At 44.3% G+C, this 13,468-nt stretch overlaps 1 protein-coding gene and 1 pseudogene across 3 annotated transcripts in view; one reads left to right on the top strand and one right to left on the bottom strand.

The window, feature by feature from the left end:
• The window catches only part of ATXN7 (ataxin 7), a 158,326-nt gene that overhangs the window by 127,178 nt on the left and 17,680 nt on the right, over positions 1 to 13,468 (bottom strand). The window lies entirely within an intron of this gene.
• Positions 2,012 to 2,160, top strand: LOC138992826 (U2 spliceosomal RNA; annotated as a pseudogene).

Here is a 13,468-nt window from a genome sequence, read left to right as displayed (position 1 = left end):
TTCCCCTACGTGACATTCCTCACCGTCGTAACATTTTTAAAAGAGCGTCTACGTCTCTGCACACACACCCTTCCCTCTCTCAAAAGGGTTCAATGCCACCGGCCTGCACTCCCTTACTGTTTCAGGTGGCCCAGCTCACCCATCTCTGGTTCTCTTTCCTAAGCTTCACAGAGGTTAACTGGGCTCCTTTTCCTTTTAACTGTGGGGTCAGCAAGCCATTTCCCCAACAATTGTGACTACACTACACTATTTCACCATTAGCCTAAGAGAGAACCAAAAATATAATAAAATTCCCAGCAGTTCTTCAATTTGTCTGTGGGCCCAAATCCTTGGTCAATTCAGTACATTTTCAGATTGATTTACAAAAGCACATGACAATAATCATAGTAGTAGCAGCTGATATTTATTAAGCACTTACTATGTGCCCAGTATTAACACATATGTCACTTAATCCTCCCAAGTCTCTGATACAGAACTTTTACTAAAAACTTTTAACAGAAGGAAAACTGAGGCTTGAGAGATGAGGTCAATAAGGGGCAGAGTGAGGCAGTCAATACTAGAGCTGAGCTTAAGACCATTCCCTCAATGGTCACCCACCACAGCAATTCCTACCTCTTTTCCTCTGTACCTATTGTTCCCACACTGTGAACTCCTTTAGTCCCACCTTGTAAGTAACTCACCTCCAGTCCTGAAAACCTAGCTCACATGAAATCTCTTCAGGTCAATACACCTAGCTTCCTAAATGGACTTCTTAGAGGCGAGTTTGCAACATTTCACTTCATCCCTGCGTCCCCAGGGCCTGACAAGTATGAATAGAACTCGATTTAATGGAACCACAGACTTGGACAGCTACCCCACCCAGGTTAGCATGTGCCTGGGGTGAGATGTTCTTGTCTTACTAAGGACTTGCAATTAGGCCTGAGCAATAAGGAGCTGTTCTGGCACTTACTCTCACTTGTTCCAGCCAAACTCTCCTATAGACCTCAACACTGAGGATGGGGAAGGAGGAGTGAGAGGTAATTTAAAGTGGTGCTCTTGTCCTCTTAAGAGTGGATCAAGTCTGGGGAGCTGACTGAGGGGAGGGAGCCTGGGTGAGCCGAGAAGGCTTCTCCCCCAGTACTGTGCCAGGGGAACATTAACCTCCTGTGACTGGCCTGGGGTTATCGAATTCTAAAATTCATGTACACATCCTCAGTTGAGTCATTCTTTGCTAGTCTAACATGGTCCTTTAAAAAAAAAAGTCAAATAAATGAACAGCTAGTAAGCATTAAGCTCTGGGGGCATACTTATTAATACCACCAATAATAATAACTTTTCCTGAGTGCTTACTTTGGGCCAGAACCTGCAATAAGAACTTCACTGTTGTGTTTAACCTTCACCACAGCCCTATGAAGAATACTGGCAAGTGAGGAAAAGGAGGCCTATCGTAGTTAAATGGCTTTACAAGTTTCACTTCTCTAAATGATCCAAGAAAAATGCCTCCTGTACTGTTAAGCCTTTCTGGATATTCTTTGTGACAGAGATTGCCAATGCTCCCCTATACCTACATTCTCTTCTTCCTGAGCACACAGACTAAATTTTTAGTATTCACTGTGGTAAGGCATAGCTATATGACTGAGTACTAAAATGAGAACAGAAAGGTAAGGCACAGTTATATGACTGAGTCCTAAACTGTGCCACTTCTAGGCTTGGCCCATGCAAACCTTATCATCTTTATCCTCAGTCTCTCTGCTGGTCAAATAGAGAGGGCTTCAAGCACCCAGAGGTGGACAGAGCCACGAAATCTCATCCCTGAATGACTAGAAGCAAGAGCCTCTGTGCCAATCCATGCTGAGCTGTGACTGGTGCGAAATCAACACATATAGTGTTAAGCTACTGAGGTTTGGGGAAGCAATGGCAGTCAGCCTACTCCAATACAGTACTACTGTTGTCCTAATCACTGTCAGAATTTTACTATCTACAGCACAGCTATAATTTATTGAAGGTGTATTAAGTAATAGTCTTTACACATATCGCTTCTCGGCCTTTTGGCTAAGATCAAGTGTAGTCTTTACATACATATTTTATTCATTTCTCACTATGAGGTAGGTATTACCTACATTTCGCAGGTGACAAAATCAAAGGTCAGAGATCACTAATCATTTCTTCTTCTGAACATTTACAATCTGATTTATTTGATAATTAATTATGGATTGCCTTATTACATGTTGCATTGGTAAGTTAAGCAGTTTTCACTCTTGTAGTTAGTTGATTTTTCCTTTACTTGTAAACTTGTTTTTAGGATAGAAAGCTGCTAAGAGAAGGGGTAGTGAGTACATCTCTATAGTCTATATTATTCACAAATTGCCTTATGAATATACAAATTAATTAACAGATATATAATCTTTAAGTTATATCTTATATATGTTGTGTTTGGGGCAATAGACCTCTTAAATAAACCTGGCCATGAAAATTGGCCTATTTGCCAAAGAATTACTTAGTATGCTGCTTATTTCAGACCCATGACTTAGTGAGTATCATGAGTGCAATTTTCAGTATTGTAATTACATGTGACTGTGCGTAAACACTGAAAACAGTGTCTGACAGATATTTGGTGATTAATAAATGATCATTCCCCTTTTCCTCCATCCCAATAGCTACTTCAAGTGTAATCATATGCTGTTTGAATAAAACAAAGATGATCAATTGAAAGGTGTTAAGCCCATAAGCAGAGGTTGATTTTAATTACAAAGAATAATTTTCTATCTAGGAGGAAAACTGTGTAAAACGTAGGAGCCAGACCCAAATGAAGACCAATTGCCAGTCACACAGTTACAAGATCATCCCATTCATAAAAATCTGTCCTGACAGCCTCCGGAGCATGACTTCCGGGCAAGCGGAGGAGCTGGTGCTCACACCTCACCTTCACTGCCAGAGGTCAGGATGGTGCCATGGGACTCAGTTCCTAGGTCTGGCCATGGGATTCCCTACAGCCCTGATATCATTATTTGTAGCCAAACACTAACATGCTCTCCTACAGCTCCTGGAGTATTTTTTATATTTTGTAAGAAAACATCATACTGCATCTGAGGAAGATTTGTTCCTTCTCAGGCTGCTTGTTCCCAGCTCTCATCCACCCACAGGGCTCCATTTCCTACTCAAGACATTCAAAGAATCTGATTAACAGGATGCAGACACTGGCTTTCATCTGGTGACATTTCACACTAATCACATAGAACAGTTCTGTGACACGATCTTTACATTAACTAATTAATGTAAATATTTCAACTGCTGTGCATTTAAAACATGTTCCAGAAAGTCTCTCTTCTTTGAAGAGTTCTTTTGCGATGAAATGGAACACAAATATGGGTCAGTTACTCTATTTGGTATACTCCCAGTATACATTTAATTATCTTACTCAGGCTCAGTAACCAACTGTAACACCTACTTTGTTGATGATCTTTTCCTGTGGTAATTTTCCCTTTAACTTCATGGTATTGGCCTTAACAGTAGGCAATAAGGTTAATGCTATAATCAGATATGACATCGGCACACATGACTTTAGCAGCTGTTCAAATATAGCAACACAGAGTATAGAATACTCAAGCTAGAAAAATGCAGGTGTGAAAATTAGTGAATCAAACTCTGGATAACAACTTCTTTTAAAAATAAATATTCTTTTAAAATGTTTAATATGAATAGTCTTTTCAAAATAAAATCCTTTTAAAAATGCTGAGTGAAAAAAGCCTATCTCAAAAGATCATATTTATGTAATATTCCCCAAATGACAAAATTATAGAGTTGGAGAACAGCTTAGTGGTTGCCAGGTTAGGGACTATGAGAACAATAGGAATGACTGTGACTACGAGGGGAGCAAGGGAGAGATTTTCACAGTGATGGGTCTTGATTGTGGTATGGTCACACGAATCTACACAGATAAAATGACATATAACTACACACATATTTTCTGCCAATGTCAATTTCTCGGTTTTGATATTGTACTAGAGTTAGGTAAAATGAAATCAATGGGAGAAACTTTAAGAGTAACCAGAACCTCTCTGTACTATTTTTGCAACTTCCCATGAATCTACAATTATTTCAAAATAAAAAGTAAAAATTAGCTAAAAGAATATTGGATTATAAACAGTTCACAGATTAATGTATTCAATCTATAAGGTTAAATACTACCTAAACCTTTGCAAATATATTTTCAAATCCTCACTAGAGGATATGTTTGTTGACTTTAGAGAGAGAGAGAGGAAGAGAAAAAGAGAGAGAAAACAGGAAGCATCAATGAGTTGCCTCCCATATGTGCCCTAACCAGGGATTAAACCCTAACTAGGTATGTGCTCTAACCCTGAATCAAACCTGCAACCTTTTGGTGTACAGGATGACATTCCAACCAACTAAGCCAACCAGCCAGGGATGACTTTCCATTTTTATATAGATCAACTACCAATTATGGTGGTAGAGCACAGTAGATTTTACTGTCAGGATGCTTCCTGTTCATGATGATGTCAGCTACGGGACCACTCTAGTAGTGACATCTGGACATCTTACCAAGCACAGGTAGCATACAATATGTAAAAATAAACACATGTATTTAGAGACTTCTTATATCTTAGAATAGGTAAGACTCAGCCATTAAAAAAATAGAAAACCATGGAACAGCATTCTTTAAATATAACTTAGAGATAAAAAACATATTTTGTGATTTCTATATACTAATCAAGAGTCCATTGAGCAGATGAATACATATAATTTGAAAACTATATTATTAGATTTATGTGATTAGCAAAAAAGACATTTTTTAAAATGTACACATGGCAATCATTTCTGCAACTCAAACATCTCTCTGGCTAAATTAATATAAACTGCTGCATTATGCCAATAATAAATAAAAGACAAAAAGAATTCCAGAGACTCAGAGATACAAATTAAACAAAGCCAGTGTACGTTATTTTCACTAGGGCTTTAGATAGAGATCTTTTTTTTAAAAAAAACCACTGGTTAATATATAAATATTCTGGGACTACTTCAAAACCATGACTCCCAAGTCCCTATATCTCACCCCTCAGCTGCTCCACACTGGCTCATCATGACTCGGAATCTACAGAGGTTGGCAACACTGCACACTCACCTTCCTGTTCGCTCCTTTCTGCGGTGATGCAATTTGACCTACATTTCCAGGCCCATTGAAATGTCTTAGGAGGGGAAGAGGAGTTTTTCATTTATCCTACTCTTTGATTAACTAGGACAGCAAATGCCACTCACGGGACTGCTGCTGGGCAGAAGTAAAGGGGGAAAGTCATGCCAGTAGGGAATTCCACAGGAGAACATTTAGAAATTCTGCATTCTCTGATTCTGCAAACAAACTGCCATGCTTTATTAGACAACAGCCAGGAAGAGCTGCCCCACTTTCACACCACAATCAGTCCCAAACACCACGTGCTGCTCTAGACTCAGCTCCCAGCATGATGAAAATTAAACGTGAACTACAGGCTTGTCTTTTTTTAAAAAAAAAAAATAAACTTAATTTTAGGATGGTTTTATGTCTACAAAGAAGTTGTTAATATTATTCAGAGTTCCTAATATACCTTACACTTGGCTTCGCCTATCATTAACCTCTTACATTAGTTTGATACATTTGCCACAACTAATGAACCAAGATTGATATATTATTATTAACTGAAGTCCATACCTCAAATTGCCTTAATTTTTGCCCAAGGTCCTCTTCCTGTTCCGGGATCCCACACTACATTTAGCTGTCATGTCTCCTTTCTCCTCCCTAAACTGTGACAGGGTCTCATACTACCTTTTTGACAACAGTTGATGATTTTGACAAGTTTTGAGGAGTACTAGTTAGGTATTTTGTAGAAAGTCTACAACTGCCCAATGTTTTTCTCAGGATTATAATGGGATTATAGGATCTGGGGAAGAAATCAGAGAGGCAGTCATTTTCATTACTTCGAGACAAGGCCACCTTTACCCATGTCCATATTAGTGTGACCACCTGGCTAAAGTACTGTTTGTCAGCTTTCTCCACCGTAAAGTTATTATTTTTCCTCTTCTTATACTGTACTCTTTGGAAGGAAGTTACTATGCACAGCCCACATCTAAGGAATAAGCAGTTATGTTTCACCTCCTTTTAGGGAATTATCAACATAAATCACTTAGAATTCTTTTATACACAAGGTTATTCTCTTCCATTTGCTTACTTATTCAATCATTTATTTATATCAGTATAGATTCATAGGTACTTCTTTTACATTATTTTATTATGTTTACATTACATCTTTTTATACATTCGCATTTACATTAGTATTTATTTTATTACATATATGTACTTGTATATTTTATCTATATTTATATTGTATACTTTATAATTATCTCTTTAAGTATCTTCATTTTGTGGCTGATAAACCATGAAGATGATACTTAGTAATCAAACTACCATCTAACTGGCCACCTTTCAGGTTTGATATGGCCAATAAATAATGAAGTTCCTCCAGAAGTAATACAATTTATTTATTTATTTATTTTTAAATATATTTTATTGATTTTTTACAGGGAGGAAGGGAGAGAGATAGAGAGTCAGAAACATTGATGAGAGAGAAACATCGATCAGCTGCCTCCTGCACATCTCCTACTAGGGATGTGCCCGCAACTCAGGTACATGCCCTCGACTGGAATCGAACCTGGGACCTTTCAGTCCGCAGGCCGACGCTCTATCCACTGAGCCAAACCCGTTTCGGCAATTTATTTTTCTGTTGGTGGGGAAAGGGAGAGGAAATCCAGAATTAAATGCAGCATGCTTCATGGACTGCTACCCCCTCCCCCATTACCATTAAATGGTATTTCCTTTATATCAACCCTTATTTACATGAGCTAAAAGGAAAAACATATATCAGTCAGATCTAGCATTGAAATATAATAGTGCTGACTTACAGCAGCAGCTACAAGTTCTTATTTGTGTTTTGTATATTTTCATGTTACAGTTTTTCTTCATGAAGACGAAACTAACCAGTCCAACACAAGGACAGAGCCAGAGGCTTCTTGGGCAGTAGAGGAACCTAGTGGGAAGCAATCAGATTTCTGTAGGTAACTAAACTGCACAGACTGGAGGTGATCCCCTGCAGCACACAGGAAAACTGTTCACCTTAGAGCCTCAGATTCCAACCTTTAGTCTGTGTAAACAGGATATGCGAGCGATTTTCAACCGGTATGCCACAAGAATTTTTAAAACAAGCAATACCTGACTACTTTGTCATGGGCACTGACCACTTTTCCCTTAGATTGTCAAATAAAAAAATGACAACAGCCAACACAACAATAGCCATCCAGTGTGAATGAATGAGAAGTACACCAAATTTTTTTGTCAGGTCAGCAAAAAATATATTTTTTGGTGTGCTGCAGAATTTTAGTAATTAGTTTATGTGTGCCATGAGATAAAAAAGGTTGAAAATCGCTGGGCTATGCTAATAAATAATACTGCTTTTCTCTTTTTATTTTTCTCTTTTTTATTTATTCTCTTTCACCTTTTTATTTTTCACTCAATCTGATTACTATTTATATTCAATGAACATTTCCTGAGTCTCTAGTATATACGAGGCAACACACTATGCCTGGTGCTTCCAATTAATATAACAGATTAGAAAAATTAGGAGCCCTGTTTCCATTTTTCCCTCCTGGCAAAGATGCTGAAGTTGATGGAAAATAAGTCAAGACTTTACAATGCTGAGGACACAAAATGGTTTGGAGGAGCACATGGTTTAAAGTCTACATGTATGGCTGTCTGGTGACATCTCAGAAAGAAAAGAGGAGAACTTTCCTATCCGTAAGCGATGTAATCAAACCTCCCGCTCGGGGAGAACGCATAGAAAATAGAAAACTTAATCCAGGCACACACAATGGGTCTATAAAATTAGCTCATGTTCACATTTTGCATTTCATCATAAACACATCTAGGAAACACTAGGACTGCCCCACTAAGGTGTTTCATTGCCAATTTTTCTTTGTAAAACCCAAAATCATGAACTTTAAAAATATGTCAATTCCTTTGTCCCAGTCAACCTGTATATAATTACTAGAGGCCCGGTGCACAAAAATTTGTGCACTGGGGGGGGGGGAGGGAGGGGTCCCCCAGCCCGGCCTGTGCCCTCTCGCAGTCTGGGACCCCTCAGGAGATAACGACCTGCTGGCTTAGGCCTGCTCCTGGGTGGCAGAGGGCAGGCCCAATCCCTAGGTGCAGCCCCTGGTCGGGCTCAGAGGAGGGCTGATTGGGGAGTTGCGGCGCCGCCCCCTGTCATGCACAGAGCAGGGCGGATTGGGAGGTTGCGATGCCACCCTCAGTCACGCTCAGGGTAGGGACGATTGGGGGGTTGGGGCACCGCCCCGTCACACTCAAGGCAGGGTCGATGGGGAGGTTGCGACGCCACCCCCTGTCACGCACAGAGCAGGGACCATCAGGGGGGTTGGGGCTCCGTACCCTGTCACGCACAGAGCAGGGCTAATCAGGGGGTTGGGCGTTGCCCCCTGTCATGCACAGAGCAGGGCCCATCAGGGGGTTGAGGAGCTCCCCCCTGTCACGCACAGAGTAGGGCCGATAGGGGGGTTAGGGCACCGCCCCCTGTCACACACAGAGCACGGCCGATCAGGGGGTTGGGACGCCGCACCCTGTCACACACAGAGCCGCAGGGCAATCAGGGGATTGGGGAGCTCCCCCCTATCAGGCACAGAGCAGGGCTGATCAGGGGGTTGGGGCGCCTTCCCCTGTCACGAACAGAGCAGGGCGGATAGGGAGGTTGTGGCCCCGCGACCTTGTCACACACAGAGCCGCAGGGCGATCAGGGGGTTTGGGCACTGCCCCCTGTCACACTGATCCAGTGCCAGGAGGCCTCACAGCTCCACTGATCCCGGTGCTGGGAGGTATATTACCCTTTTACTATATAGGATAGAGGCCTGGGGGCCGGCTGGGGTTTGCCCTGAAGGGTGTCCTGGATGAGGGTGGGGGTCCCCACTGGGGTGCCTGGCCAGTCTGAGTGAGGGGCTGAGGGCTGCTTTCAGGCTGGCGGTTGTTGACTGAAGCGCCCAACCGCTCCTTTTTTTTCTCTTTTTTAAATTTTATTCTGGGCCAGCTTTAGCTCTGGCTCCAGCTCTGAGGCTTCCACTGCTGAAAGCAGGTATCTGGTTTGTCTGAGTTCTATAATCGAAACAATGTATAACTCCAGCTCTGAGATCCCGGCCAGCTGAAAGCTGGTTTCTGGGGTTTTGTTTAGCTTCTATATTTGTTAGAATGTTTCAAACTGCCAGCTCAGAGGCCAGCAAGTCAGGCGGGGAACGTTGTAGTCCTCCTTCACTGAAGCAAGCAAGCCTCATGTTCGCTTCCAGCTGCCTGGCTGCCGGCCGCCATCTTGGCTGACAGTTAATTTGCATAAGGATATGCTGATTAGCCAATGGGAAGGGTAGCGGTCGTACGCTAATCACCATGTTTCTCTTTTATTAGTGTAGATATGTGTGTGTGTGTGTATATATATATATATATATATATATATATATATATATAATTTTATTGATTTCAGAGAAGAACGGAGAGGGAGAGACAGAAACATCAATGATGAGAAAGAATCATCGATCGGCTGCCTCCTGCATGCCCCACACTGGGGATCGAGCCCGCAACCCGGGCACGTGCCCCAACCGGGAATCGAACCATGACCTCCAGGTTCATAGGTCAACGCCCAACCACTGAGCCACACCAGGCCCAGTCAACCTGTCTTTGATAAATAAATAATGCACATTCATTCAAGAGGCATGGGCCAGAATGGACAGGAAATGCTAACAATAATACAGCTAACTTTGCTGCAGCACTTATTTTGTGCCAGGCACTGTGTAGATGTTGCACAACAAGCCTATGAGGTAGATATTTTAATTGTCCCTAATTTTCAAATGAGAAACAGACCAAAGAGGTGAAGTAACTTGTGCAAGGTTGCCACCCATCTGGGCTAGGCTACCTACCCTTACAAGAACAAGAACAACAACAGAATTATACCAAACAACCGAACGTAAACATCCATTCCTTGCTTCACACAGCTGACTCCTTTCCAAACAGTTGTGCTAGGTGCTACAGTAGAATGAAAGAATCAGCTAAAACACTTGCCTTCCTATAGATGCAAATAGGAGGAGAAGAGCTTTGGACAATTCTGCCCCCAAAAGGACTCCAAATTGGGACTTCCCGCTTCCATAATATTTTCAATAAATAAAACCCATCAAGATCTCCCTGCAACATTTTACAGAAAGTAGCAACTCTCTGGCCCAGCCTCCAAGACTCTGCACTCCTTGGCCCTAGTTCGTGCCTCAGGACATTTGCACTGCAGGCTGCTTCCACTGAAGTACCAGCTAACTTCTTCATTACTGCTTCAGGTTAGAAGCCACTTCATGGAAGTAGAGTTAATCCTACACTCTGAGATTCCCAGCCTGCTTCTTCATTCATGGCAACATTCTCAGCATGAGCATCTCTCTGCAGGTTTCACCCCCAGGACAATCACCTAACGCCTGGAGAAAAACACCCCTTTCTGGAATTACAGACCAGGATTTAAATTCTGTTATCTATTTACAAAATGTGTGACCTCAAGCAAGTCATTTCAGCTCTGTGAGGCTTACTTGAAGAGATGACACAACTAAAGCACAGTGCCAGCACTTATTAAGTGCATTATCATTATTATCCCCATTATACAGACAAGCAATTGAGACTCCAAGTGGCCAGATACCAAAGGTCACAGAACTGAAGAGTGGGTGGTAGGGGTCAGTGCTTGGAAACCAGTGCTTTTCCTTTCCTCTACAATTCTTTATTGAGGACCATTAGTAAGCTCCATGCTTGGGGCTGAGGACACAGCTGTGAATAAGGCAGACCTGTACCGTGTTCTCATGGTGCTTACATTCTGGCAGGGAAGATGGCCATCAAGCCTTTACACAGATAAATTGAAAGGTACTTGAAGGAGAAGAGCAGGGTGCCTGAATCCATAGGGGTTTTAGAGTGAAAAACAAGATCCCTGGATTTTGTCTGGAAGCTCAGGGAAGATTTCTGTGAAGCGGTGGCATTTAAACTGGGATCAGGAGGCAGTGCAGATGTTTGGAGATGAGGATGGCAGCTGGCATTTCAAGCAAAGAGTCTCTTAAGAGAAAGACTGAGGAAGCATGGCAAATCTGAGGAGCTGAAAGGCCAGAGGAGGCTAGAGATGGAGCTGGGGCCAGATCAGAGGACCACTGAAGGACAGGGTAAGGATGCTGCCCATCCTAGAAGCAAAAGGAAAGCACCAAAAGCTTGGCTGTCCTGCTGAAACAGTAATGAAAAGTGCACACTGACTGGATGTGGCAGTGCAGACTTCTGATACCGTGTGAGCCATAGGAAAGAGTCTCTGGGACAGACAGACTGGGCCACTTCTTTTCACCACACAACTGATGCTTCCACGGAAGTACCAGGCACTGATTATTATAGTTGGGTGTGTACCTCTCTTCACTGCACAGAAGTTTTTGAAAGCAGAGTAAAGCTCTCATGTATCTTTCCATCTCTCAAAACCAAATGCTCAATAAAGCTATAGATTGAAACAGACCTGCTTTTAATAACTAAAAATCTCTTCTTATATTTAGACTAGAGGCCCGGTGCACAAAATTCCTGCAGGGGGCAGGGGGAGGGGGGGTTCCCACAGCCCAGCCTGCACCCTCTCCATTCCAGGACCCCTCAGGGGATGTCTGACTGCTGGATGTCCTGAGGATTGGGCCTAAACCAGCAGTTGGACATCCCTCTCACAATCCGGGACCGCTGGCTCCTAACTGCTCACCTGCCTGCCTGCCTGATCACCCCTAAACACCTCTGCCTGCTGGCCTGGTTGCTCCCAACAGCCCCCCTCTGCTGGTCTGATTACCCCTAACTGTCCCCTGCCACCTGGTCACCCCCTTACTCCTCCCCTGTAGGCCTGGTCACCCCCAACCACCCCCCCACTGGCCTGCTCGCTCCCAACTGCCCCCCTCTGCCGGCCTGGTTGCAGCCAACTGTGTCCCCTGCCAGCCTGGTCACCCCTCACTGTCCCACTCTGCTGGCCTGGTCACCTATCACTGTCCCCCCTGCTGGCCTGGTTGCCCCACACAGCCTGCTGTTTGGTCATTTGGTTGTCCCTCACTAACACCCCTGCTGGCCTGGTCACCCCACGCAGCCTGGTGTTCAGTCGTTTGGTCATCCCTCACTAACCCCCCTGCCGCCCTGGTTGCCCCACACAGCCTGCTGCTCAGTCATTTGGTCGTCCCTCACTAACCCCCCTGCTGGCCTTGTCGCCCCACTCAGCCTGTTCGGTCATCCATTCGGTCATCCATTTGGTTGCGATGGCCCCTGGCTCTTTATATATATACTAGAGGCCTGGTGCACAAAAATTTGTGCACTCAGAGGGGAGGGGGGGTCCCTCAGCCCGGCCTGTGCCCTCTTGCAGTCTGGGACCTCTCAGGGGATGACCACCTGCTGGCTTAGGCCCGCTCCCCGGGGGATTGGGCCTAAGATGGTAATCAGACATCCCTCTGGCAGCCCGGGAGCCCTCGGGGGATGTCCACTTGCCAGCGGGGAGCAGGCCTAAACTGCAGTCGGACATCCTTAGAGCTGCTGAGGAGGCAGGAGAGGCTCTCACAACCACTGCTGTACTGGCAGCCATCAGCCTGGCTTGTGGCTGAGCAGAGCTCCTCCATGTGGGAGCTCACTGACCACCAGAGGGCAGCTCCTGCATGGAGCGTCTGCCCCCTGGTGGTCAGTTTGTGTCATAGTGACCAGTAATTCCCAGTCCTTCTGCTGTTAGGGTCAGTTTGCATATTACCCTTTTACTATATAGGATAGAGGCCTGGTGCACGGGTGGGGACTGGCTGGTTTGCCCTGAAGGGTGTCCCGGATCAGGGTGGGGGTCCTGCTTGGGTGCCTGGCCAGCCTGGATGAGGGGATGATGGCTGTCTGCAGCTGGTCACACCCCCTTCAGGGTGGGGGCCCCCACTGGGGTGCCTGGCCAGTCTGGGTGAGGGGCTGAGGGCCATTTTCAGGCTGGCGGGTGACTGAAGCTTCCAGCCTCTCCTTTTTTTCTTTCTTTTTTCTTTTATTCTGGGATTTACTTACCTTCTATGGCTGTCACTGGAGCTGAGAGCTGGCTCCAGCTCTGAGGCTGCGGCTGGCTGAAAGCAGGTATCTGGGTTTGTTTAGGTTCTATAATTGAAACACTGTTGCCATCACTGCCGCTCTAAGCTCTGAAGCCGAAGCTGGCTGAAAGCAGGTTTCTGGAGCTTGTTTAGCTTCTATATTTGCAACATAGTTGCTTAGACTGCAGCTCAGAGGCCGGCAGCGGCAGGCGGGGAACCTTGGCTTCTCCATCACTGGAGCAAGCAAGCCTCCTGTTCGCTTCAGCTGCCTGGCTGCCGGCCACCATCTTGGTTGGCATATCGCCCTGATTAGCCAATGGGAAGG

The sequence above is a fragment of the Myotis yumanensis genome, unplaced genomic scaffold (assembly GCF_028538775.1).
Source record: "Myotis yumanensis isolate MYYU_CA2020_CCGP unplaced genomic scaffold, mMyoYum1.0.hap1 SCAF_14, whole genome shotgun sequence".
Lineage (NCBI taxonomy): Eukaryota > Metazoa > Chordata > Mammalia > Chiroptera > Vespertilionidae > Myotis > Myotis yumanensis.
This window is presented reverse-complemented; position numbering and strand designations above follow the sequence as displayed.